Source organism: Andrena cerasifolii, chromosome 8 (assembly GCF_050908995.1).
Source record: "Andrena cerasifolii isolate SP2316 chromosome 8, iyAndCera1_principal, whole genome shotgun sequence".
Classification (NCBI taxonomy): Eukaryota; Metazoa; Arthropoda; class Insecta; order Hymenoptera; family Andrenidae; genus Andrena; species Andrena cerasifolii.
The window spans coordinates 14,597,251-14,625,162 of NC_135125.1; the positions used below are offsets into that span (position 1 = coordinate 14,597,251).

Sequence of the window (27,912 nt, forward strand, 5' to 3'; positions counted from 1 at the left end):
CGCGGCTATTAATATACGTATTAATTCACGCTTCTGGTCTTTTCAAATATTGTTAGTTTCGCGAATATTGAAATGCGCTGCCGTTGGTGGAGATAGCAAGGGTTATCATTAAGTTTATTTCCTGGCTGGCTGCTACGAGATTACTTTTCATCTGTTTTGTGCGCTGTAAAAATACAGATTTCTTAGCTTCGATGTTGGGAATATATTTTGTTGGTTGGCGTGGTTTCCAAAGGGACGTTTGAGGGTGGAAAAAAATTGTTGCCCCCAGAGAGATTTGAACTCTCGACCCCTGGTTTACAAGACCAGTGCTCTAACCCCTGAGCTATGGAGGCTTACGGATTTCCTCTTCCGAAAGGCATTAGAAGAGTGGAGTACGTATTCCCTCTATAATCAGTTTGATATAAACCGCCCGATAATTCCTTGAGTATTTCTACAGGATATATAAAAAGGTGTACGTTCGCATAGGTACTCATTTCATCTGATTATGCATGTTTCAAGTGTGAACTCGAGTACCTGTAAAATATTTATATTGAGCGCACATTTATTAATATTCCACGCGAATAAACAATATTCTCGTTTTAAATGGAAATATGTGGTTTGCAAGCTTTTGAAGATAAAACAATTTTAGTAAAGGTCGGAGTGTATTATTGCGGCACGAGGGAATAAACTTTACTGCCGAATAATAAATCAAGGAGCTCGTGTGTTTTAATAGACGCAATATTTTAAATAGCTGTCCGCTTTATTTATCCATATTCATTCGTAATCGTCTATTTCGATGTCTAATATTTCCTTGTAATGGTAACATTTTTTATCCCCCGAGTATATTTCCGTCGCTTTGAAATTTCAACATTTTTTTTACACTTTCATGTTATTACTGTTGCCCCGAATTATCGATTAGAATGATAAGCGAGGCACGGCTTGGTGTTGGAGCGTGTTTTAGATTTAATTAAGCGTCAGCTGTTATAGCTGGATGATGAATATTTATGGTGTCACGAGCGTCGAACATTTGAACGTTAATTTCGTTCGAGAAACGTGGAGACAATTTGTAACAATTAAATCGTAAGTGGACGGATAGGGTTCGTGCCTGGCGAATTGTATGTGCATAGATCGTGCCGGCGATTACCTAATTACATTATTACATGGTAATTACGGCACTCGGTGATAACAATGTTATCTAAGCAAATTCCAGCGACGCGGTCGATCTATTATGCATACACTATGCGTCATCCTCCATTCACTCTCCTCTCGCTGGCGGTGGATTTTTTGATATTTCGATTCCTTGTTGGAAAGGAAGTCAATTACGACAGCCCCGCCTCGTTGCAGCCTTCGGGACGTGCAAAACACTGTAGGTAATCTTCATATTCCCCTGACAAATATTTAACCAACGCTGGAGTTCGACAATTCGGTCGACTCGATGGAAAATTCATTTTTCGCTAGCGCTCCAATCAAATCTAATTCCAAATGCGAATCTGGCACAGCAGTATCGCTTTATCTACATCAACGCATCAACGTGTATACTTTGACACTCGATATTCACTTCTTCGATATTTCTTACCCTTTCTATTATTTCCACTCACATTTCTCAATCTCCCCTTAGCCTCGCATCAATTTAACCTCGCGCTCTCGTTCGGTGCAGTTGATAACGCGCGCTTAGCAGCTTAATAACATCGTCGAGCTTCAGAATTGACTTTTCACCGACTAAATTATCGCAGCTTCTCAAAACCTCCCCTTTGCCTCACTCCCTCGTCGACCAGAGAATCTAGAAAAGCCAACGCAAACTTCTCAAGCTTGCTCCCTTCCTTATGATTTATTTAATCCTCAAAAAATTCGGGGCCGCCCGCGCGTCAGACGGGCGGCTTGTCAGAGGGAGGAAAGGAACGGGTGCCCAGCTGGCGGCCTTTTGCGCGCTGAATGTTTAATTTGATAAACGCGGCGGCGAACGCGGCACGAAGCGCCGGTGAAATAAGTGTTTCCGTTTCCCGTACAAACAGCCGGCTGGAGGGGGCGCCGCACAATGTCTGACAAATCGGGAAGGTCCAGGAGGCTGCCTGTGTTCCCATTTCCGGGCGTGTTTAATCGGCCCGCGCGGAGCCGAGGGCTGCCTTGCGGCGAAGGACGGGGGTCGCGGAAGGCAAGGGGGCAGGGCAGGGCTGGGGAAGGAAAAATGGGAACGAACGGGATCTGTGGAGTGGCATGGCTTGGGAAACCAAATGTTTGCGGACAAATCGTCGTCGTTTTCGACGGTGGAAAATCAACAAACCGTTTCTGGCTCGCCCCTAATCCACCCCGCCCGGGCCCGGTGGAAATCGTTCCGCACGCGCAGGGCACACGTCCACCTCCGTTCGGGCCATCGTAGGATCCATGGACATTGTCTGGGTACACGTCCAAGGATACGACGTGTATCCATTCCCCTCTGCGAGCTTTGTCGCGCCGCTCGGAGAATTCGGGGAGCGAATGCGTGGAGGGTATAGGATGGCCCTGCCTCGAAAGGATTCCTCCGTTACGTCAGGCATTTTCCTAGTGGAAATCGTCCCCTTCGATGGCGCAAAGTGTATGTACGTGTGTACGTTTGCGAGGGAGGAGTCCCCTGAACTGCTTCACCGATGGTGGACGTTGAAGATTTTTCAGGGTTCGATGGGGTATTGATTCGAAGATGAGGATGAGGTGGGTAGTGCCGCCTTGGTAATTATTTTATTCTTTCGCGTAATTAATATTTACTTTGCGCGTGGCAAGGTACTTGTCATATGAGCGTCCAGGATAGTTGGTAGAGGGAAACGAAGAGGCCTTCATACGTGTCACTCCGAGTAACTTATCTAATCGCGTTTCATCTAACGCTCGTTGTGCTCGATGCAACGTTATCTTAGTAGTTAGAGACTGTTCTTACGTAATCTTCGGCAGCTACGAATCCGAGTTGTTACCTATATTGTTAGTTTGTCCCTTTATAGGAGGAATGCAGAACGTCGTTTTCTTCATTGGAAGAAAGTGATCCTTTCTTATTTCAATTCGAAGCACAGATCCGAAATACTTTGAAATCTCCATTCAAGTCCCTCGATGCTGTAACACGCAAGACACGCGACCCGGTTCCCACGGGATCCAAATTCTGATTTCAGCATTCCAAACTTTTTCCTTTCCTTTAAACGCACCCTATCGCTTTAATTCGTCCATCCCCGAAATTTTGGAATGCAAACGATGCAGTTCACCGAAATCGTGGTTCCCAGCTTCCTCCGGAGCACGTCACCGAGGGAGAATCCCCCGGCCGCGGCGACTACAGCTTCGTTAGACTAATATCGGGGGCGCGGCGCGAGGGGGGCCTTTCGTTTTCACCGGCGTGGAAAGCAAACTAACGCGAATTTCACTTTAATTTCCAGCCACGTATCAGAGACCGCGGCATGCGGGCATCGGGTCGAGGAAACTGGACCGAGCCAGTCCACGATTCTCCAGAAACTGCGTTACATACTTCGTATTAAATTAACCCTCGCGGCCCTGGAATTCCCGCGCACCAATAAATGAGTTCGGAAACGTTTCGGCCCGCCTCCGATATTAATTATTGCTCCTCCGCAAGGAACAACTTTGTCCATGCAATCAAAGGTCTCGTCGATCGCTTTGTCCCGCAGCGACGAGCTTATTTGTTAGTTTAAATTAGCAGAAATTATAAACTGTACACACACTTCGATTGAGTTCATTGAAATGGTAAAGGTTTTTGAATATTTGCTAATAAATAATCGTTTGTACGGTCTACTAAACTGTCTTGCCGCCAGCAACGTCGTCTTTTATTATTTCCTGCTAGAAACTTTGTTTCTTGCGTACTCTGATAACTATACCAAGGGAGGCTATAACTTCGTACACATTTGATCGATCTGTTTTGGCGAAGAAAAGTAAATTCTCTGTCATTGATCATTTAAATACGTAATCAGACAGTAAGATGCATCGCCGAAGGGCTTGCCAACGTGGGAGGGAAGTGGATATAATATCATTGCTCGTTAAATATACAAGATGGTAATACCGGGCGGTGCTGTGAGGAGCGAGCCTGCTTCAACTGAACAATGTATTTGGAAATTCCCTATAATTTCCAGCACGTATCGGCGACGGTGCCTTTATATTATCGAGCAAACTGGGCTACCTTGACAAGGGTTTTGTAACAATGCTAAAGCACTTTGTGTCAAAGTAACTTGCAATTCCACTTTCGTAGCTCTTGTTGCTTGAATTTATCGATTCTTTGCTGGATACTTCTGCTACCCGAGCAGGAGAAATTATTCTTTATTTACGTGTCGTTAAGTAATTCAAACACAGCTATCAACGAAGCTAAGAATTTGAATGCTTAAGAAGGTAATCGGCAATTGATTGAATCTTCATAGTCTGTGAGATTTATATTATTAATAATACCGCTAATATTACTAACGATACTTTGACATTATTATTGTGAAAATTCATTTAGAGTTACCCCGTAAAGGAAATTGCAGTACCAAGCGACCAGATTTTTAATAAAAATGCGATGAATGCCTAAGAATGTGGACAGAGGGAATTTTTATTAATATTATCGTAGTAAAAAGTGGTTGATTTACGAAAGCGGAACGTCTGTGTTGAAATTAAATTTATGTAGTCGGTGGATTACGGCGTAGCGCCGTTTTATTCCACTTTCATGCACAATTTCCGTTTACACGGCTCTCTTATCGCGACTCCTATCTCGCTGATAACATCGCCAAAATTATGAGAAGGCACAGCAGAAAAAAATTGCCTCCAGAGAGATTTGAACTCTCGGCCCCTGGTTTACAAGACCAGTGCTCTAACCCCTGAGCTATGGAGGCTGTTGGAGTTTTTTTTTATTTTGCATGACTGGGTATGTCCAGGACAGAACCCCTTATCTTCTCAACGTTATACACTTTTTTCATGGAATATTCGCACTGTAAATTTCATTCCCCCCCTTGCGATTAATTTCCTCCGTGGAGTAGATCGAAATTCGCATTTTCAGATCTTCTAATTTCGCATTGATATCGCATTATTTCCAATGATTTATTTTTCGACGAAGTTTTTTGTTTTAAGAATCACAGCAGTCCAACAGTTATACTTTTAATATTTTCACGCTGTTTGCAGTAGGTGCTGCAGGTATTCTAACAATTTCCTTCGTCATTCTTGAAACAAACGTTCAGTGGATATCGTGATTGGGTAATTGAAAGGTCATTGTACCGAAAGTTAACTTGTTCTGAAAACTCGAGGTCCTTGCCTCGTGCCTCATACTTTATCGATTAGAAATTCGCGTCGCATGAATTGTTTGAAACTTTTGCTCGGCTCGAATTTCTGAACTCACCTTTTCCACTTGTATTTCGTAAACGAAAACATTTGGAATGAAAAGCTGGTTTCTGACAGGGTCTTAAAGCGTAACGAAAGGAACCTCTTATGCAAATTAAACTGTTATCTTGGCTGGCGATCAGGAATAAGGAATGGCGGATGGAAATCCCATACTTTCTGTTGACGTTTCCTATCGGTTCTGTGATTTCAGATACTTTTATTCTCTCCGTTTTGATAATTCTATTTAAGGGTACCACTTCGGTGAATGATTATTACGAAATATACTCGTAATTTTTCTACACTCTCTTCTGTACACGTTCAAAGCTCCGTGTTCCTCACGATATACAACATACTTTGATTGCATTTTATCGCGACTATAGTGAGATAAAAATAAGTTGATAGACCGACTCATTTCAGTTTCTAATGTCATGGGTGTCAATTAGAAGAATATTCCCAACTTGCAAAGTACCATAATCTTTATTTACACTTCAAAATAACGAGCTACGCATGTTACATAATATAATCCAAAAAAATTCTATATAAACAGTTCCCTCTTTTCTCTATTAACTCCGCAACAGTGTGTAGTCGCAATTTTTAAATTTTCCACACTATTTCCCATTCCCACTAAAAGACACTCAGCAAGCATAGAGCGTTGTTTTCGTAGTTATCTCAATTTCGGCAACGTGTCCGTCGCAAAATGATCTTCTTGTACGACTCGACATCACTTCGAGGTATTAAAAAGCGAAACCGTTGCCTTGTTGGTTTGAAAATCCCGGTTGCTAATCGACATCCGTGAGATCCTCCGACGTCTGTCGTCTTCCGCGTCGAGGAACGTACAGATGGCGTCAGTCTTAAAAGTTAATTGCAATGTCGGTCAGAAAAAGCGGGGGCAGGTGTTTCGAATGCGAATTTTCCTTCGCAGGAGGGTCGGGAATACGGAAGTTCCGTAGTTTCAGTGGAAATAATAGGAGTTGGGCGAAGTTGCTGCGCGGCTGGATCGCGAGGAAGGAGACTGATAACGTCGCGGATGGCGGTTTGATAATCGTATGAAACGAGGTGCATGTCTGTTTCGATACAGCAGAATGAGCAAATAGCTCCATTATTGGGCCGGGAGGAATACGGGGGTTTCAGAACGAATGTGAAAAGCTTGGTTGCGTTATTCACAAATAGATCCTGTATTTAATGCTTATGTACTTACTTGCAACAGATTGGAATTTTTCTACTGCTATAGTAAAATTACAAGTTTGGTATATGGGAACCTTTGAGATTGAAAACGCAACAGAATAATATAAAATACTATATTATTTACAACACAGTTAAACTTTATAATTCCAAAATGCTGAAAATGTGATCCTTGAGTTCGAATAGAGATATTGCACCAATGAATAAATGATGCAGTAGATTATTTATTTGAAGCTTATTGAACGCGTTAGTAATTATTTCATACAGTTGTGAAGATTAGGATCCAAAGAAGCATGTTGTTCGATATTTGAGTTAATTGGCTAATTTATTCCTGTTCGCATTCGCTGTGGGAATTGTGCTTCTTCATTACGAGAAAGATTCAATTACAATTTAATTCTTCGAATGCAGGAAGCAGTTTGCAAATTGTTCAAACGTTCTGCGGCTTGTGGTGTAGCCTGGCACATGAAACTTACACGAGTTGTTTAATTGTACCCCAACTTAGAATACTTCACCAGAATGGTAGAATAAGTGGAGTTCGCAGTGAGAATATATTACTAAAATTTTAGTGGCTAGAGTATAGAATACTTTCTAAGATTGTTATGATAGATGCGCTTATAATCTTTTTTTAAGTGTGCAGAATAGATGGAGCATGAAATATTTTATTAAAACGTTCAGGTGCGCAGAGCAGGGAATATTGTCTTGTGTTCGCATCCCCTATTTCATAAAATGTTAGCACAATAAATTTATAACTTTAACTTTCTAAAGTACCACATAATCTTCTTAAATTAGTATTTTCTACTTTAGTCGTAGAATATTTAATTAAGACCTTTGTATAGGTGAAATTTACAGTTGAAATATCTCCTCGGCTTACCACGTGTTGGATATTTCCTTAAATGCATACAATAGATAGAACACAGAAGATATTTTTAATATATTAGTATACCAGATGTGAATAAGTATGCCGAGCAAGTCTCTTTCTTTTATGAAGGTTTTCAGAACTTTAAATTCTTCTCTACGTCTGTATAATCGCTTGTCGTGAGCTGACATAATTCCCGTTTCTTTCGAACACTCGCAAGTAAATGTTAAAGGGAGTCGGTCCTACTTAAGTAGCATTCCACGATAAGACAAATGTATGCCAGCCTGTAGAGTGCAGCAACTTTTCAGAACGCAAAAATGATCGGACGTCACGTCAAGTTCTTTGCCGTTTCGCCTTTATCACTTCCACCTTAAAAGGTTTTCTCGCTCTGAATGCCGAATGCACGATCGCGAACTAATTAGCATTTAATTAAGCCTGGGCTACGCTCTATTATATGCCGTCGTAGAAATTCCCATCTCGCCGTTTCCTGAATGTATTTCGGGCTTTCGACGATTCCTCTCCTTCTTTAAACATTTGCTGCATTGAAAGTTCTTTAATAATGCGTATCAATTACTTTATCAGTCATATGTGTAAATACTATAAGTTACTATCAATGTTACTGTTCATATTAGCCTTTATTTTACTCGATAGAATACGACGATGCTCATATTCCTACTTGTTAACTCGTCCGAGCGGTATTGTTTCAGGTAGTAAATTAATTGTTGGGCAAATCACGGGGCAGATATGATATACCCTCTGGTGGAGGCGTATTTACTCCATTACCGGGCCTAAATCGACGCGGCGAGAGTGGGAATGTCATACAACGTAGTAGATGACGATAACAGTTTGGATTAATTGCATGGTCAAGTGTGTTTGCTGTTACATGCGTAACAAGAGTGTTCCGCAACCTCACGAAACAGATCACCGGATTGGACCTAACAACGGTACAGAGAACTACATAATTGAGGGTCATTGGTAAATTATAACGGGATAGGAGGACCGATCAATTTACCGCCATATGGCTCGTTCATTAGAACCGACTGGTGTCGTTGGAAATCTATAGAGTGGCGTGGAAAAAGAATAGCACTCTTAATTGCATTCAGCTGGGTTCGAAGCCTACGATGATCCACACAATGCGCTTAAAAATAGTTGTCAATAATCATAAGCTCCGTAATTAGGCAGCAGCTATTCATAATAAATTCAAACCAGCTTGGGGGTATAATTAAGGCCTCCGTGCACCTACAAAATGATTATTCATGAATTTTAGTGATGTTTTTATATATTTCATATAAATTAATCGTTTTGTGTAACTCTGTCGACTTTGGGTGAATTTAAAAAAAAATATACTTGGTAGTATGTTTGCTAGGTATTACTCGCTAACAAAACAATAATGTTAATAATAATAGAGAAGGAGGTGGCTCTTTGTGTAAAAGTAAATCGAAGGTTTTGAATAAGATTTCGTAGTACATGGTTCCGTGCTCGAGGGATCGATTCTGAAGATTCGCCTCGTGCGCGTGCAATGGGATACGACTTGACTAATGTGTCTGTCTACTACCTACTATTTCTACTTGCGCGTCAGAGCTCGTGCACGGTGATGAGGCTCGAGTTGTAATAATCTTATTCATACGTTACGGTTTCTTCATCTAAACCAGCAATATCTTCTCATATAAAACGGCAAAGTAAAAACTATATTACAATTTTTAGAAGCACCACCATAGTGAAATGTAAAAACTGGTAGATAAATCTAATACCGAGCTGCGGTAAACATTCCCCGAAACATTTTGCGTTCACCATCACATATTTTATTCCCCATCTTCTTATGCCTCCCAGTAATCAAATTTCATCTGCCATAAGGCACAATAGAACAGAAAATCGCCGCTGTTCTTAAAACCCCTAAAGCGTAGACGATATCAAAGTGCGACTTTAATCGTCCAGTACCATCTCAATAATCCGGGATTGCGGTGCAAATCGTTTCCTTCGTGGATACCGCCCCAGCATGGGTGTTCTGTCGGTGAATTATGCGCGGCTCTTTCACGGGTATTTTTGCCTCATTTCCGTGATGCCGGCATCCCTTGCTCCGCTCTGCTCGTGTTCCATGATTAATGGATGTAGGAGTTCCTCGAGTAGCGACGAGCAGAGGAGGGAGCTGTATCGAAAAATGCAGGGAATAGCCCCGTTCCCGAGTGGCAGGGTCAACAGCGGAGATAGCGGAACGTGCGAAGTCGATTATTGCAGGCATTCTCGCAGGCACGTGGAAATCGATACCTAATTATCGGCCCGAGACACCACACACGGACTGCTGCGGGAATTTCCTTGCCCTCCGTCCACGAGGCCAGCTATTTCGTGCATGTACCCTCTTCTGTCGGGATTATCGAGGAGCCGGCGATAGGATGTTAAACTAGCTAAGCTTTGATGTTCCCCTAAAGCTCCAGGATAGTCTATTTCGAGCAAAAAAAAAAAAGATTACAGCGGAGCTTAGAAAAATTTCGCCATTTTTCTTTCTATGGCATAATTAATTCCTTTGGGATCTTTGGGACGTTATGTTATCCTGTAATTGGGATTATTCGTGTCCACCGATTTTGGGGATTAAGTTCGGAGTCTTACTACCGAGTTTCGGTACTGCTACTTTACTTCTTAAAGGCAGCATGTTTCCCAAGAAACTTTCATTGGATATTTGTGCATTTGGTTCTTAACGTATTGGGTTGGCGCATATGAAATTGCATCAAATGCAAATAAATAAAATAGTTAAATGGGAAACAATATTTTCCTTCAAACTTCTCTACTCGAACTGGCAATTCAATATGCACCAACCTAATACATATGTGCGATATCTGCTGAAGAATTATTTGAAGTATTTTCGGGGTTCGAGGTGAACAGGTTTGCCGGCACAGACTTCAACAATTTCGTGTACGTACACTGTTTTATTAGGATTATCTAGGAACCAGCGGGGCGGCGTTAAACTAGCCAGGCTTTGATGTTTTCCGAGAGCTTCGTGATACTCCATTTTAGCTAAAGAGAAGCTACACTGCAGACTGAATTTTCTATGGCAAAGCGAAGTTGCGACAACCTTTTTCCTGGGCCTGATGCGGAAACACTATTCTGATTAGTCTCCGTGCAAATGCCTTGGTGCTTCGATGCTAATGGAATCCCATTGGTACGTCAATTTTAAGAATTGGAGTTCCCTCTATGGTGTAGTATAGAATTAGATATATCAACACTTTTGTAATTCTTAAAATTCGTGCAAATCGTTTCCACTCCTACATTACTCACACCTCTATCACAGAAATCATTAATTCCTTCTAATTCAATCACAAGTCAGAGCCATTTTAAGTCCCCCCCGAGCACAGCAAACGAGATCAAATCCGAGTCGCGAGCATGCAGAGGGTGAGGAGAAGCAGTAATACAGTACAGCCAGGCTGTTTGGAGGTATCCGAAACGATCGCACGATTCGACGTTTCCTTTCGTTATGGGTTTATCGTGTCGTGCATCGTGTCGGCGGGGCTTACAGCGGTGGAGGTGCACGCAAGAGCTGAAAACTAGTCCGTTAAAGAGCGAAGTGGCACGCTGTAGCTCCTCGGGTTTCGTTCGAAATAACACGCCTCAGAGCAGAATTATGACTCGAGGAAATAATACACCGGGGAGTTCCCTGGGAGATACAGCGAGGAGGCGATGGTAAGCGGGCTTTTCGAGAAAGCAACGAACGACACAGCCGTGTACTTTATGTTCTACATCGGTTCGTTGCCACCGCTGGAGGATCTGAAGTCGTAAATAATTTTCGCGTTAACTCGGCCCCCGCGCCGCTTGTCCGTGGAAAATAAACGGCTCCAAATATCTCTGCGCGTCATTGTAAATGAGAGGGCTGAATGATCATCGTACTATTAATTGCCAGAAGGCTCGACGGGCTGGGAAAGGAGAGAAAACTGTTGAACGATTGTTAACCGAGATCCTCGTTCTCAACTTTCCCTCGAAACGATACCGTTCAACCGGCCGGGAGTGCTTTCACGGCGCACTTGTCGATCAACGACTCGATATCGATCGCCATTTACCCGTATTTATCCGCGAGCAGTGTGCACGGAACGACGGTTGTCGGACGCACAAAGGGAGATCAAACGAACGCTAATTGCTTCATTCGTATGATGAGAATATGAGATTATCAGTAAACCCTTCTGTAACTCACGTGTTATCCTTTCGACGTTATTTAATTAGGGTGGTTTCTTCAGGGATGTATATTAGCTGAAAATAATTTCGATTTCTGGGCTAAACGAACTATTTTTTTATAGTATGTCCCCCTTGATACCACGCAACTTCTGTTTGAAACATAGTTTCATACAGCAAGTTAATACTTGCTAATTAAAAAGTATTTTAAAGTCGTCAAGTGACGATCGCGACGAGTTGCATTGTGCAAGAAAAATCGCGTTACTTATATGGGATGAGCTCATAGAAATTCTTTATAGAGTACGATCGTAACAGACAACTTGAAATTTCGTTCGAAAGCAATGGAATTTTTCCTTCCAGAATTAAGGGTCCCGTTCCCAATAGACCACCCCTTTGACATTCGTATTCCTCCAAAGTACACGCTGTCGTACTCGTGATTTCAGGACGATAGATAATCCGGCAGGTACAATTATCTGTGCATCGGCAACGTGACAGGTTAATGTATACTAACTACCCCAGTTGCCCGTTTCTTTCGGGGTAGCCCGCAGCGGCGTTGAAATACGCGGAAAGGTGGGCAAGAAAATAGCAGCCGTGAGACGCGTGACTTATGGCAGCCGTACGTATATCGTCAAGAACGCCGCAGTTCCGCTGGCGTAGGAAGCGTCGAGTGTGGAATATAAACTTTAACGGATGGCTTCTTCCACGGCAGCGGCGTGTAACAGAAGTGATCTAGGACCTCTGTCCCATTCTTGCAGCTTCTTCCACGCGATCCTCGTCCCAGATAGACCGTTTCACTGCGCCGACCATTGTTCCGCGTACGTGTTATCGCCCTCCATGCAGAAACGCTCGTGGGCCGGCATCAAGGTGCGACACGTGCCGCTTCCGAAATCACGCCGCCGTAACGACACGTAATGAGGACGAAGGAGGTCTCGTTCTCCTGGCACAGCCCACGACCCCTGTTTCTTTAACCCTTTCAGTGTTTAATCCGTACGCCGCGCGAGTCACGCGATAAGTGCCAGAGCGTTTGGTCCGGGTCAGGTGCATCGTACGAGCAACCCCACTTAAGGATTAGGTAAAAATATTGAAATCTGTATGCGCGATACTGGAAACATTTATCGCGTCACTTGAAAAATTTATTGCAGGGAGACAATATTTATTGCAGAAATGCGTAGCTCACTATCTTGGCCAAAGTAAGTTGGATACAATTAAGCGATGCAATAAATATTTTCAGTATCTACTGTACGTGCGGAACATATATTTCCATACCGCTTGCACTGGATATAAGTAATATTTTTATCACGTTTGGCTGTTTTGGGAAACACTGGAAGGGGTTAAATAGTTGAGTTAGGTTGGTGCAAAGGGTTTGCTGTTTGTGTACGGAGTATCTCTGTACTCGGAGACGGGATTTCGTTGGACAGACTAAATATAGCAACGCGATGAGAGAAATTCAGCGTTTCAGTTGGTTTATATGTACAAGGGTGGTTGAAGGAAAGCTTTCGGGAGGTGACGGATTGCGAAGGTGGCACAGTTTGACCACGAAGGAGAATGTATGTTGTTTTGCGCAGGGTTACTGTTATTTAACACTGGTTCATTCAAAAGTGAGTGCAAAGATCGCGCGTGTAAATTTTTTGAAAAGCTGCAGTGAAGCACATAGGGTGCTTAATTTTACTCAATCCTTGCGAATACCGTGGATGTTGTTTACGATATCAGAAGATATTTCAAATAAAAGTGAAGGTATTTCAATGAAATCATACATCTTCTCTTCCGTAGCAAGTTTAAGTCTTAAGGCACCTTACATAATTCCATTGCGGAGGATTATTATTTACGTTTCACAAATGGAATGCTGGGGTGCGATCTACCTGCTTCCTCGCTCGTGTTGTGCAATTTATCACTTCGTCCGCTACTCTATACAACACGGCCATTTTTTCCTTTCTAGAGTAATCAGCCGTCGTATATTGATTGCTTAATTATCCCACGGCAAACTAACGACGCGTTTATCGCTTTTGTTATGTTAAATAAGGGATCCAGTTACGTAAAAAGGAAGTGCCTTCAAGAGTGATCAAAGATAGAAAACTGGCGAGTGTCGCGCTAAATGAATGGACCGCGAAGTTTCTGTTGTTAATCAACCAAATTAATAGCCCGCCGGGGGAAAAAGTTTCCGCTCGAAAATGATACTATACTCTCTTATCCGTCTCGGAATCAGGGCTGAAAGTTCTACAGTGTCAGTGTTCTCCTATAATGTCGTCACTTGGAAATGAAGTACACATTTCGCTGTTTTCGTAAATTCCAATCAATTATTTCCCTCGAAGCCTCAAATTGGAATTTAATTTTATCAAACAGACGGGACACAATAATTACTGACCGAGTAATTACTGACGAAAAATTTAATGAACTTCCTGTGGAATTCATTCGCGCGTTCGCAATTGACACAGTTCCAAAGTGAAATTAGGGGGAATTAGAAATTAAAATATGAAGGTTTATAATAATTCAAAGTTTATTGTAACATCTCTGTCAAGATCCTCGTTAGAGATAACGTGTTTACTGTAACTATTGCTTCCAAAGAGGCCTTGCAATTAGTTGCTTCTTCGGCGTAGGAAAGTGCAGATGGATCTTCGTGAAATTTAAACTTAGACACGTGCAATTAATAGTTGGGATACATCATTCGAACCTGGTCTCGTTTTTAAATTATATGTCACTCTCTTTCTTTCCTCTTCCATTTCGATTAGGTATCCCCCGCGTAATAGGTATTGGAAAATATGCGCGCGTGGATACATTACGCATTTATATACGTCGCACGTTTCACCTGGATCCGAGTTACGGCCATTTCCAATTTGCATACCCAGCCCATCGTCGAATGTGCACTTCGCCTACTTGCCCGTACGTGATTCGTAGATGATTCGTTGAAAAACCTTTGCTTCTTTCAACGCTATCCCCACTTACTTTGACACAGAATTTCGGGCAAAGTCAACACCGTTGATTCTATTTGGTCTGGAAACGAGTTCAAGTCAACAGCAGTTGATATCTGCAAATACTTCGAATTGCAGACGTGTGAGGAGCGCTTTGCGCGGGATGTTCCAGGTATTAGAGAATATTTCAAGAGAAAGTGATTGAAATATTTTGAAAATGAGGGTTCGAGATATCTCCGAAGTGATCCTGAATTTCTTCGATTTATAGAGAGGTTCGACTGATTGTGAGAATAGATTGGAGAAAAGTTTATTTAAATTTTCTGCGGCCGCCTGACGAGTGTATGAGTTTGTAACCATCTCGATTTTACGTTTTCCACGAAAAACGTCATGGAGATATGAAGTCGATATAACCGGGACCCGTCTGGTTCGTGTTCCAAACTTTTGCCAGCCAGCTTTGGGGTTTGTAACCAGTGTACGCGTTGATTTATGTGTCCCAGATGAGTTGATCCGAATATATTTCTATCAAGGCTCGCATTTGCGATAAATACACGTTCCTAGCTGGTAAACGTGTCGGGGCTTTCGGGCATGCACAGAATAATTACGTGTCCAAAGTAAGATTTATGTCTTAAAAGCATCAATCCAATAAATCCCCTTTCATTTCAATTCGACCAATTGAATTCTTACGCTACCTTACTCCAATTCATCGGAGTATCCGTTTCAGTTCCATTTAAATCACCCGCATGATTGCCATAACATAATTCGATACCATATTATCATTACTCGCTCGAAAGTTGCAACAGTTGATTATGCAACGTCGAACAGCGACGAAATTACCTCCCGGTTGGATTAGCTTATTAGCAATAATAACATGAATTTCCAAAGGCAGAGGTGTTTTGAAATTTTCTATATACAAATTAACCAAACTCAATTGGCATGTCGAGAACTTCATTGAAACCTCATCATTTAATTCTGACCTCATAAACCCTCCTCCTCTTCTTCCACGCACTATTTTACCACTTTATCTATTACTGTCATCTTCCCATCCTTCTCTGTATACATATTATCTCACTGGAATGTATAATTCGTTTAAAACTGTTTCACCCACCCCACTCATACAGCGTGCCCATGACAAGCGATTAAATTTGTATTTCAATCGAGGCCACGTTCGATTGTTTCACTTTATCACACGGCAGAGTATTGTATTGGCCGCTAGTTTGATTACTGATTGAACTGAAAGTCTTGTACAGGTTCGCAACGGTTCCCCCATGTTAGCAAAGTCAGGCGGCCGAGTTCCTATGGGATTGGTCCCGAAGTTTCAACCAAGTTAAGATTAGTTAAGATAGCAGGTATCGGGATCTTCTACTCCCGAGGTTCCTTCTAACCTGTTCCGTGCTTTAACATTTTCCTCTTCTTTCCTCGCGCCCTTTATCCACTCGCGCCTCCGCCCCCCTCTCCTAGGACAGTGGGGCACGACAGTTGTAATTGGCAACCCCGTTTCGCCTTGGGGGTCGTCGTTGTCGTCGGTGTTCGCAACGTATTTACAAGTTTCAACGTTAGTTTCGGAAAATTACGTGACTGTAATTTGCTACAGGGCGCGCACTAAGCACTTCCAATGGTTAACTGTAACCATAACTTAAAGGGGACCGTAAGGCGGTTAGTGGAGAGAGCCGATTATAGTCAGCCAAGGAAACTGGAGCTGACGGGGGAGACACGTTTGCACTGTGTTGTGTGTCAATTTATATTATACAATTGGAATTTTCATTTGGTATTTGTGGAACAGGGGGCGATTATTTTAATTATTTATTGTAGACTTAATGAGTATAATCTTGATGGTCGATGCGAGGCTATTTTGGAATTCGAATTTCTTTCTGCTAATGGTAGTAGGTACACTCCAAATTTTCTTTTATATATGGTGGTTAATTAACACGCACTGCATCCATTCATCATGTAAAGTGATCCTGAGACTGATAATTAAAATTCATTAGAACCCACGTTCATGTATTTCATTAGAAAAGAAGAGTGTGTATGAATTACACGTAATTCATCACGCAGCCGCGTAGACAAGTCAGTTTTCAGTCAGACGATCGCCACGTCGTAGATCACACGGGGAAAACTTATTTTGTTCTCGCGCGGTGCAGGTCGGCCATTTAACCAAGGCATTATTAGCCCAAGGTTCCTGACTGATTATTGTCCATCAGTAGAAGGAATCGCGAACGTTTCCAAAGGCTATAAAAGATACGCCAGGCTCGACCAATTGTCAGTATTTTCACAGACTTCCCGCAGTCTCCATAGAGTCGTCTTCCGAGTTACCATAAAATCGCCAGTGCGGGTGCTCCGCTCCTTGAACTTCGTCGCTCTCGGTGTTCTAAAACTTGAAATGCTCTGCTTGGTCTGAGAAAGGAAAGAGACAACTGTTTGTCGTGCTTGTATTGCTGTTCTCGTTGTGAAATATGCTATAAGGTATTCACGTATTCCTTTAAAATGCAAGTAAATGTAGAAGAAAATGGAGAAGCCAGGTGAAGAGGGATCCGCTTACCTTTGGCTGCATTCTTTGTGTAGATGGTAGATGCAATAACAAATGTTTCTTTTTTAATCGGTAACTTGGAATTTTCTAACATAAATTGATTCTTCTCAGTATTCTGCGTATTAAAGTGACGCGACAAAAACAATGGAAAGTACATAAATCAGGAGATATTTTATGTCGTATTTAAAAAAAAAGTGCGAGTTTCAACATTTACACATTGTGCAGCTTTCACGAAAATTAAATGTATCTTTCATTAACTGAATACCATTTTTAGATTGATATACATGCACAGCAAAATATTTACTTTTCTATCTCTTTACTTTAATATTTGTTGCTACTAAAAAAATCCAATTGCATTTCGTGCAAATATTGTGTATTTGTATTTCAAAGAAACCTTTAGTTTGCCCTGGTTTTTAAGAATAGGTGTCCTGTGTTCACAAAAAAATATTATGTTTTTCACAGGAAGGGGAACAGTGGGTGTGCATCGCAGTTCGCCAACTGCAGTCTCACTTCTATTCTGGTGAGTACTCGTCTTCACGTTTCTATTAGAATTAAACGAGGTTCCAGGCAACTCGAAAAAATCCCAAGTTTCGAAAATATTGTTAATTCGTCAAATTACGAAAAGCGTTGGAAAATATTACACATGAGCTCGTTTTATGCACGAGTTACCTTTCACTGTTTAATTCTACAAAGTACCAACAAATATTTAGTGCCGCCACTTTGAAAATGTTTTTTATAATTTCATATTTCCTCGACCGTTTTAAATATTTTGCTTGTGTAAACAATAACGCACGTTTCATTGCAACTATACGAGTATTCGGTGTAATAAAGAAGAATTGATATCGATCTGCAATGGTCAAATCGTTTAGGAAAACACGGTGGAGAGAATTCTGTTATTGGGAATAGTAAATTATATACTGAACTGTGCATTTGTGACAAAATGACGAAAACTAAATATTTTTCGTTTAACATGCAAAACATTCAATTATTATTAACATCTTCCAATACATTTCTGATGGAACTCAACGAAGCATTACATGAGAGCTATCGCAATTTACAAAATATTGTTTCCCTTCAAATTTTAAGAAATTGGGATACAGGGATCGTGGAAGCATTCTAATCTCATCCTAAAAATTAAAATATATAATTGCATTCCATATGATCCTTCTTCGAGCAGTAAATCACCTTTTGAAAAATTCTTTATAACCCACATCATATTCGCCCCCCTCAAATATTAACAACTATCTTCTTCTAATCCCCACTTCCCATCCCACATATTACCCACCAAAATCATCCGAACCCTCAACCCTTCGAAAACTCCCACTACCCACCGTAGCCACCTCATAATCCACGCGCAAGGACACAGAAGGTGCTACAATATTCACAGCTTCATTTTCGCGGGAGCGAATGGCTTCGTTCGAAAGCGGCCGATGGTTTTCGTAATTACGACGAAATTAACGCCGCTGCGCGGCCATCGAGCTTCCCCAGCGAAATCGGGGAGAAAAAGTGGATTTCCGGTTTTAATGGGAACCGGACGACCGGTTCGAAAGCCCGTCTCCGTCCGGAAATGGTTTTAACGAGGTGGTTCGAAAGGGAGACGAGGGGACGTGGACACGTCACAGCGCGAAGAATCGCGTGCAAAAACGTTTCTGTACGTAGCGTGGGCGAGACTGTTCCCCGGGGGGGTGGCCCGCCGCCCCCTAAATCGCACGGGGGGTTGAGCAGGTCGACTGATGGAGTTTCCATCGAAGCTACATGCAACAGGGGAGGGAAACGTGTCGCAGGCTTTGCTACCCTGCGCCCCGATACCGCCAAAAATTCTAATGGAGCCTGGATTTCTTCTTTTGTCCGCCGGGGGTGAAAATCCTGCGTGATACGAGGGGCAAGAAACACGGGCAAGCAGTGATAAAGCTAAATTGAATGTTTTTCGATGTTCCATCTTCCTGCGGCATCCGTTCTGCCGCTGCAGAGTGCAGGCACATTTTTTGTCTCCTCTGTTTTTCTCTTTTTTTTAATGGGAGGTAAATCTCCGTGTTTTTCAATGCAACAGTGGATGGAGTTTTCCAGCGCTCACAAGGAAGCACCGGGGAGCATTCACGAGAGGGTTGGCGTTTCAGACGTTTCAATTTCGAGTTTGTACAGTATTGCTCGGTTGTTTTTGGTACATGCACTGTTCAGTGGAAATAGGGGATCGTGTAGTTTGGCGGGGTGATCGATATTGGGGAAGCTACTCGTGATTGCTGTGTTAAGTACACAGTGTTCGGGTTTTATCCTTGGTACCTACCTGTTTCGCGCTTTGGAGTATGGTATTTGATTAATTCTCCAGACATGAGATACTCTAATTAGTTTCAGTAGTGTACTTGACGCGTATACTGTTGTAACTGTTGTCTTATGTACGCTCGTTAGCGGTGGGATATTTTTATTGAAAAAGTCCTAAGCCTTTTCGTACCTGAATTAGTCTCACCTGTCATCATTTTCATTTAGGTTAATTAATTATTCTTCGTAATGACGAAGAAGGTAAAAAACTGTCCTACCGTTTCACGAGTGTTTTAGGAGCTTGAATTTATTTTTCAGACTGGCATGAAAAAGGTCGAATGAGAGTCTAGTTTTTCGCTTGGAGAGTGAAACGGTCAAGGTCGACAATTAGGGTACGAGGCACAGCTAGAGTTTCGTCATTTATTTTATTAAACTTTCATCCCACGTGACAACCATTCGCGGCGGAGTCGTATTTGCCCGTTAATGAGCGTCTGGAATATCTCTCTTTCGCGCTAATTAGGTTTCTGCCTCGTTCCGTTATGCTCGACACCGAGAGCTTCAACATTTGCTTATTGGCCTCCTCAAACACTGTACAAATAGCGCCAGCAACATCGTACCACCAAGAATGGCACGGGCAGCAAGTCCCCTTCGACTGTGACTCCGTCGAGGAAATTTAGAAATATATTACCTCCACTATTCTATAATTCATAAAAAAAACCAGGATGATTCTCTGTCGATGGAATTAGTACGTATGTCACGTAAAAAGTTACACGAAGCCCCCCCACAAAGCAGCAAAATATTGTCACATTTAACACGTTCGCTGCAGGACATTTTAATCCCCCCAGGCAAGCAGAATTTTTGTTCTCCACCTATAGATTAATCAAACAACGCGGTGTATAACCAATATATTCACTTTACGTGGAAATTGTTTGATCAAGCACAGTCAATTCCGATAATGGGAATATTGATAATTTTAAAGTGAATACTTCATAAAATTATAGTGTCTCGCAAGTAGCTCCCCGCAGAATGATTTTAAATGTAAAAGCAACAGGAGTAAATTAAAAATATTTTCATTCCCTGTTTAATATTATTCCGACGCGAATTATGCGCATAATTTGCGGCAGGTGCGCGGCAGAAGGGGGAGGATTGAAGATTCTTTTTCCGCGAAGGTAGCGCGCAGAAAGCGGATTTCGAAAGAGAGCAATACGTGCACGTTATTCGATGACGTTGATCGTCCGGATATATCGAACCTATGTGCCTCCCGGGCATATCGAGTTTGTAACGATGACGTATGCAGTACGTCGGGGTATGTTCGTTTCGCTGATGCACCAGGCGACTGTCATTTTCGAAGTTTTGTTACCGCCAGAAGGGATTCTCGGATGGAAAAGCATTCCCACTGACAAGTGTTATAATTCAAGTCGGAGATGCTTCAGGATTTTGATACGGTACGCGTAACATTTCGCGAAAGACTTCGCACTTTGAGTATGCGGTCTGATATCGAGTGGATACGATTTCGGCGTTTGTATTTGATGGGGGACGCGATTGGCGCTTCGTTTGTTCAATCTTTCAGGGTTCCAGGGGGTGAAATTACTGAGAACCGATGTAGGGTTGTAGTTTACTGGCGAATAATGCTTTGCCTTAGTTAGCATCGTGGAATTATGGAAAAATTTATAATATCACAATCGCAAATGGTTCCTTCTAATTCTTCTGTTTTAATTAATTAAAATCCTTGCTCTGGCAGTACATATTTATTTTGCAATATTCCCTTACATAGTGCAGAGGACAAAAGGTAGCTGTATCATGTATTCGCTTCAATTATAAATTCAAAGGATTACGTAGAAGCACTGACCCATCCCTTTGCGGATTACTTAACGGATTACTTTTAGGCACCTTCACGGTAGAATTAAAAAATTCTGTCAGTGGACTTGTCAAGGTTATAGTACGCAGTATGTTTTAAATATTTATTCTACAGGGATTGTATTTAGACCACTATAGTTCAGAGATTGATCAAAAAGATTTAGACACGTGATTCTCCAATTGCTTTGAATAATATTCAAATGTAAAATAAATTCTCACGAGTATATTCTTAGGAACTCGTATAATAATAAAGAAACAACTCGCAGGTATCTGGATATGTGACTGGAAAAGGATGCATTAAGAATGGTTTGCCAGTTTTCACTCACTATTGTCCACGAAGTAATTTTCGCAACATTATGGACCAGCTGTTCCGTCTTATTCGCATAAATGTCCCGCGCGGCGTAAAAGGTCATTTAGCAGCTTTCACGCGGCTAGATAGGAAAAGTTTAAAGCACCGTAGTCAAAGGTTTTCACCTTCTGCGCCGAGTACTTCTTTCAATTTATTCTTGTATAATTCGTAGCCGCGGCAGTGTTTCATGGACACCTGCTTCACGGGTTCCTCGAGAATTTTTATTCCACTTTTCACCCTAGCTTGATGCTGGGCCTCCATTTCCTTGTACTCCCCGATACTTCTGTTAGCAACATTACTTCTTGCGTTCCACATTCCTCCTAGCACGTATCTTTATAACTCAATTATCCAAGGAAACTTCACCGTGCACGTAACACATAAACCTCCAAAAACTTGGCGTCAGTAGACGAAGCACAATAGATCCTGAAGAATTGCGAGTCTCAACGATTCACCTTACACCCACTAAAGTTCCACGCTCATACTATCACGAGTTTCAAAATCCGAGTATCAGTACCCCAATGAAAACAATACTTATTCAATAAATAACACTCAGCTTAAGAACAATATTCCACCTGAGTTTAGCTTAGCTTGTATTTTCAAACCACTTGAACAGCTGGAGTTAATATCCCGCGTCTGTGGGCAGTTACCCACCTTCCTAATCGCCTACGCCGAGAAACAGGTGATCCCCGCGTGCAAAGATCCTCGCTGAATGATTAATCGATCACAGGTCCGCGATATCTGATAAAATCCTCGATCGAACCAAGGGCACAGGGGTCTTGGCGCGCTCGTGAAGATCGCGTGGGGGGCGTACGCGAGTTTTCGCCCCGACAGTCGAGAGAAGAGCTTGCGCCAGTTCGGTTTGCGTCGCACAGAGAGACGCGCGCCGCGCCGCGCCGCGCCGCTTCTTCGGGCCAGGTGACCCTTTTCGTAGTGGCGCGCGAGCACCCGGTGCCAGTTTCGTTCAACTGTTGGAAGAAGTATCATCTCGCCGCGGATCATGGCCGATCATCGCCCGTTCCGAGCACGCTACCATCCTGCTTGACAATCGATAGGACGCGAGTACCTTACCACCGCCACGGATTATCGGAGGCTGATCGGCTTTGGCCACGGAACGATCCTAATCTCGCGGCTTTGCATGTTACATTCATGAGGGTGACCAAGCTCGGGCACAGTGGCATCGCGGGTCGCTGAATACCGCCAAGCACTTTACCTTTGTACACAGTGCACTTGGAAACATCCGAGGAGATCTTCAGACTTTTTGTCCGCGGAGTACACTCGACGCAGAGGACATGTTCCGCGCAGAGATCATTGGCCAACGATCGACGCGACACAGTGTCATCGGTGAGGAAGAGTCCCAGTTACGACGGTTCCTCGAGTTCTTCGATTGGTAGGGGTGGTGAACGGTCGCGCCAGAGATCGCGCAAGTTATGCTAGAGGAGGATATTCCTCGGTCCGGTGGTTTCCATCAAACACGTGCGCACCGTTCGATGTGTCTTCAGAGCCGCCGATCCGACGTGTAGAAGGACTGGCTCGGTGTTAACGTTCTTCGACCCGTTGGGATTCCAGGTAACGGGGATCGTGACGTTAGGTCGCGGTTGTTTGTGTCGAGTTTGTGTCACGATTCTGTGGCTGCGTACAGCGGGGTACCGTTTTCAACGAGTCAAGGGCACTTGGACGAATTTACTTGGGACCGTACTTTCTCGCGGTGAGGTGATGATCCGAGGAAATCGTTTCGTCGGGAAGAACGTTGGGAACGATCGATGAAGGTCCGTTATATCGAAGAACTGTGGGCTCCCAGTTGGCAAGCACATTGTTAGGGGGTCTGTGGAGTGTGAAACGGGAGTTCGTCGAGTGTCGATAGAAAACAGTTCGGGACTGGTGACAATGGGATCCGGCGGCTTAATACGCGGCTGAACAACAGTAATTGTCCCAGAACCGCAACGATTGTTCCTAGTTAATCACTGCGACATCCCGCGCCTCTGGTTTCGCGGGCGACGGACACCTTTCAACTTCTTTGACGAGATTTGCGGTGAGTCAATCTGAGTGTCTACGGTGTAGGAGAAATATGCTTCCTTTTTGTCAGCGAGGCACTGCGGTGGAACGATTTGTATCTCTGGCGGGGAATCGCGTTGCTGTCGCGTGAAATATATTGGGCTTAAATTGAGATTGAGATTGGTCACTGTTATCCAAGAAGTTGCACCGCGGTATCTAAATTCTTAAATGCTACCTTGAATAATACATTTGTTATGCGCGTAAATGGAAATGGAGGAAATGAGAAGTTCGAATGTTATTTGTTGCGAATAATTATTCGAATTTTTGTGATTTTTATTTTCATGTAAGTAGGTATCAGCTTGATTCTATATCTCCAATAAATATATTATTCCATTGAGAGCAGTGGGATATATTTGAAGCTGCTTAGGCAGCTTCTTTTCTACAAGGACTCTTCAACTGTGTTTCTCACCTTTCTTTTATTCAATTGTCCTGGTAAAATATGGACGAAACTGTATATTTTCAATGAAATTTTGCACAGAAATTCTTCTTGCTTCAGTGTCGTGTCACCTTTCATTTGGCTTGATTCATTTCCACTGGAACTTGGTGCTTTATTCTCATTTACGATTGATATAAATATCCAGAAGAATGTGTGCTTTAACACTGACGTGATATATTGATGCCTGTCAAACACTGTGAATATTGGTTTTGCCTGTTGGTTTTCGCTGTGATGTATAACATAAAGCGATTACGTGACCGTTAAATTCGTGACCGAATCGGGAATACAGATTTACCTTGCAATTCTTTCTTAATTTTTCGCCAATCAGAGGGAAAGCAGTGGAAGTTGGTTCATATTCAATATTCTGCCCGAAATTCATACGAAAGTTCATATGTACCGTTGATTTCCACGAATTTGTGCACTAATGAATATTAACTACTTCGATATAAATCTGTAGCAATTTCTGAAATTACTGAACAATCAGCATTTGAAAAAGTCTACGCACGACACTGCGTATTCATAACGCAATAGAAATTGTCTATCGATTCTACAATAGCGTAATAAAATTTATTCTAAGTTAGTCTTTTAGCTAAGCTCAAGTGTCAGACCTTGTAAATTCCGACTTACCAACACCCAAGTCACTATAGGCGACTAATAAAAAAATTCTTCATCAAAACAATGAACAGAGATCCTTTGATCTGTTCTTGAACAAGGACACTCAGATTGAACGGATTAAATGCTAATTTGATCAATAAAGCGTCCAAACAGCGATGGAATAATACGAAAGGAAAGAAACACAATTTACCTGCTAACTTGTAAACAGGAGAAAAAGGATACCTACCACAGTAATTCCGATTATTCATCAGTTTTGAATTATACAAAAACGTCAGCGTTTACAGTTCAACAAAGATTATTCATTAATTTCTCAGTACATAGTTAACTCCTGTGTTGCCGCGAAATAGATTTTCGATAGAACGTTAAAAAGGGATAATTAGAATTCAACAGTAATCTTTAATCATGGAAATATGTTTCGTAATTTTAGTACCTTCTTCCGTGTTGTTCGATGGAGGTTTAATTTTCAATAAACATCGCGGGTCGCTGCTAACCCACATGCCACGAAACCTATTAAAACAATAAATTGCCCGATCCGGGAAATTTTAATCTATTCGTTCCCAATTGAGAATCTTCGACGATGTTGGAAATAAACTGTTTGTCCAGGCGATAAACGGAGGTCCTTCGCCCCGTTCCCAAAGGAGGACACTCCGATCGAACGGGTTAAATGATAATTGAAGCAATAAAGCGCGCAAACAGCGACGGAATAATATATGAGAGGAGATATAACTCATAGGCGGAGTAGGTCGTATTAGATGTTCCATGAAAATATTATGTGCACCGTTCGTATCTGTATGCTGGCCTCGATTCGGGTCAAATGTAAAAAGCTCCTATTGCGATTCAGCAGTTAACTACGAGTCTACGAGCTGCATCTGGTGTTCGGATCGAGCGGCCATGCTCGCTTGGAAACCCGTTTACATCTGCATTTACATTTATATGCGCGCCAAAAACGGATGGATAACTTGCCATAACTTCTCTCTTTATACAACGCATTAGAGTCACTCGTATCGACTTCCATTGTGTGGTCCTCCACTGCTCCCACCCTAATGGGAGTCCAAATATCAAAATACCCCCACAAACGGTTTTTAAACGCGAAATTCGCCATTGTTGTGGTCAGTGCATCACCCCGTTTGAATATTCGTCTGTTCCGAGAGATATTCGTCCTTTCGCTTGTATCTTGATTCGGTATTCATCGAGGCATTGTTCCTTTTAAAGGTTCGCGGGGCTCCTCGGTTTGCCTGATTTATGTGAACTCGTGGGAGCTTTATCATTTGAGGATTTCGTACGAAGAAATTTGTCACTTCACTGTGTCTTCAAGGGATGAAGTCGAAAAAGTCTGCAAACTTTGGGGGATCGTTATAGACGTGAATAAAATAAACTCATGGTCCGTTTTACCATTCAATTTATTGCGGTTACTTAAACATTAGGAGAGAAAGAAAGTTGAAATCCCATAGAAAATGTGTGCTTGGTGGAATTCGTGGTACTTTTGGATAGATAGAAAATGAATCGTCGAATTGTTCAGTAGAATGGGGATATAAATATTAATTAAAACTGAAGTAGGAGAGAGTACTTGAAGAATTTATTTCTTTGTATACCCTAGGCTCATTAATGATCTACTCGGTTTCAAAGTGCATACACAGGTGTCCGATGTCGAAGAAGGTTCAAAGGTCTTGAAAGGGTTGGATAAACTAAATATTGACAGGAGTTGTAGGGTAGAATCGAAGGGGTGGTTTGTCCAACGTTCTCAACCTCTTCCCACCTTAGCTTCCTCCCTTTAAGTAGTTCCCACTTGACCCTCAATAAAGGGATACTTATGAACAAGTTCATACAGCACTCTTTCATACAGTTTAGGGCAAAAAAAGTGTAGTATATCTGGGAATTGTATAGAAATTACGTAAACTGTACTCCTTTCAAGTCTGTACTCTTCTACCTTGATCTACATAAAGTTCTATCGGCTTGGCCAGTTCACAATTCCCTGAATCACCTCATCAAGAATATAATTACTAAATTGTATTCCCGAGCGCCCTAAAAGTATTCCCCGAATACGAATCTACATAATCCGGGCCTAGCGATAATGGCAAATATTTCTGAAATAATAACGATGTACGGTCGACGCTGAAATTGAGAATTACGGCGCAGCTTTCAGTTGAATGGCCGGAGTCGTTTCGAGAAACCACGGGGAGGATGGTAGAAAGTTCCGGGCGATAATTTGCTTCGCGGCGTTTCGCTAAAGGCCTCTAACAGCGGCCAGGGAAAGTAGCTTAGCAATATTTTTATCCTAAGAAGCGAACTCAGCCTCTCTCTTCCAGGCTTGGGAAATTATTTTAACAGCAGTCTCGGGCGCAGGAGCGCATTTTCTTCCCCTCTGACTTGGAGGCAATCAAGCGGGCGTAGATAAACGCGAAGCCCTCTCCTGAGTCGTAATTTTGGTGGAGAACCCTTAAATTCGTGAAAATAATACGTCCCTACTCACTCACATCCCGATTTCTAATAGCACGACACGCTACGATATATGAAGTCTTGCAGTGCTGCGAAACGAGCTAAAAAAATATATGTGAGTGGAACACATAGACAGTGGTCGTTTGGATAGTGATTTCATCTACCATTGTCTCTGATATCGCTTTAACACTTTCCTTGGCACCGTGCATATTCGATTATAGAAAAATAGTAGCTGTGCTGCACTTCTCGTAACTTCAGCTTTCTCGTTCTATTTTCATTTCGACACTAACCCGAGAAATACAGTCTTCCATCGAATGAAAGCTTCACTTCCGATAAGTATCGTGGCACGGGGCGTGTTAATATTGTAATACACTGCTGGAAGTAATTAAGGGATCATGTAGTATAATAGAGCAATCAATATTTCGGAAGGTACTCGCGCTGTGAACATTAAACGTTTGGCTTAAGTCTTATGTTAAGTATGTAGCGCTTCCTTTATCATTGATATTCCAATACTTATCTGTAACGTACAGTAACGATAAAAAAATAATACTGCTCATAAAAATTACAAGTAGCTATAGCCACCCGTTTAGAAACGTAAATACCCGCATCATGTTTAAAAGCCCTAAACAATTACGTCCCCCGTTTCTAATACTCTAACACCAGCACTGATCAATAAAGATCATCGTATTCTTCTTTCCTTCATCCGCGAGACCACGTGAAAAACATACCACGTTCTATTCGAACAAGGTAGAATGACCTACAAAATTCTAAAAGCTATGAGACACGCAGAACGCTGCTTTCAAGTACACAACGTGCCCTGAGTCACATTTCTCGCGATATTAAAAACGAAGGAGTTATTCGGGGTGCCAGGCAAACAGCGACTCATCCTCTATTATACCTCACACGTAGCATTGCATTCCGCGTATTTGTTCAGCGAAAGAACGCCATGTCGATTGCACTTTTCCGTCCCTTCGTTAGCAAAACGGTGTTGAGTCGCGCTGG

The 27,912-nt window shown here is 42.3% G+C and overlaps 1 protein-coding gene and 2 non-coding genes across 7 annotated transcripts in view; 1 reads left to right on the forward strand and 2 right to left on the reverse strand.

The window, feature by feature from the left end:
- Window positions 1–259: 259 nt before the first annotated feature.
- Trnat-ugu (transfer RNA threonine (anticodon UGU)) lies at window positions 260–332 on the reverse strand. The gene has a single exon. It is a non-coding gene; the product is annotated as a tRNA-Thr (tRNA).
- A 4,400-nt stretch (window positions 333–4,732) lies between these two features.
- Window positions 4,733–4,805, reverse strand: Trnat-ugu (transfer RNA threonine (anticodon UGU)). Its single transcript has one exon. It is a non-coding gene; the product is annotated as a tRNA-Thr (tRNA).
- Window positions 4,806–16,636: 11,831 nt separating this feature from the next.
- LOC143372348 (cysteine-rich secretory protein 3) overlaps window positions 16,637–27,912 on the forward strand; it is a 79,552-nt gene continuing 68,276 nt past the window's right edge. For 2 of the 5 annotated variants that reach the window (XM_076818468.1, XM_076818469.1), the window contains exons 1-2: window positions 16,637–16,845; window positions 17,372–17,429. The gene's annotated coding sequence lies outside the window, so the exon portion shown is untranslated. Of the gene's footprint in view, window positions 16,846–17,371; window positions 17,430–22,233; window positions 23,401–27,912 lie in introns of those variants that run through there. The other 3 variants (XM_076818466.1, XM_076818465.1, XM_076818467.1) reach the window with 2 other exon arrangements.